General features: G+C 35.8%; 1 protein-coding gene across 1 annotated transcript in view; it reads left to right on the forward strand.

The window, feature by feature from the left end:
- The window catches only part of LOC119594054 (AF4/FMR2 family member 4-like), a gene marked incomplete in the record, with an annotated part of 85,679 nt that overhangs the window by 53,190 nt on the left and 32,112 nt on the right, over positions 1-377 (forward strand).

The raw sequence follows: 377 nt of genomic DNA on the forward strand, positions 1-377 counted from the left end.
GTAACATGAATAGACTGAGGGAAGGTGTATGACTGACCAGCATTGCACGCCTAGTGGTCTGAGAAAAGATGATGTATTTGAATGAATTTGTCTCATTTGGAGCCTTATGGACTAGTCTCAGCTGTCATCAAAATCCAGGCTGTTATTTGTTAGATAGGTAATGGAAACTTGTATAAATTGTATGTAATATTTCATGGAAACTGATTGTAGAGTGGGAACTATACTTTTAAACAAAAATTTCACATCCATGGTTTGTATGGTTGGGTGTCATGTGTAGATTTCCTAAACAAAATAATTTATAGCTTCCCATCATCTGTTACCACTGTTGAGCTCATTAGTCATACACTTAATCTTTTGGCTCTCTGTTTTACCATAGT

The sequence above is a fragment of the Penaeus monodon genome, chromosome 33, assembly GCF_015228065.2.
Source record: "Penaeus monodon isolate SGIC_2016 chromosome 33, NSTDA_Pmon_1, whole genome shotgun sequence".
In the NCBI taxonomy this organism is placed as follows: domain Eukaryota; kingdom Metazoa; phylum Arthropoda; class Malacostraca; order Decapoda; family Penaeidae; genus Penaeus; species Penaeus monodon.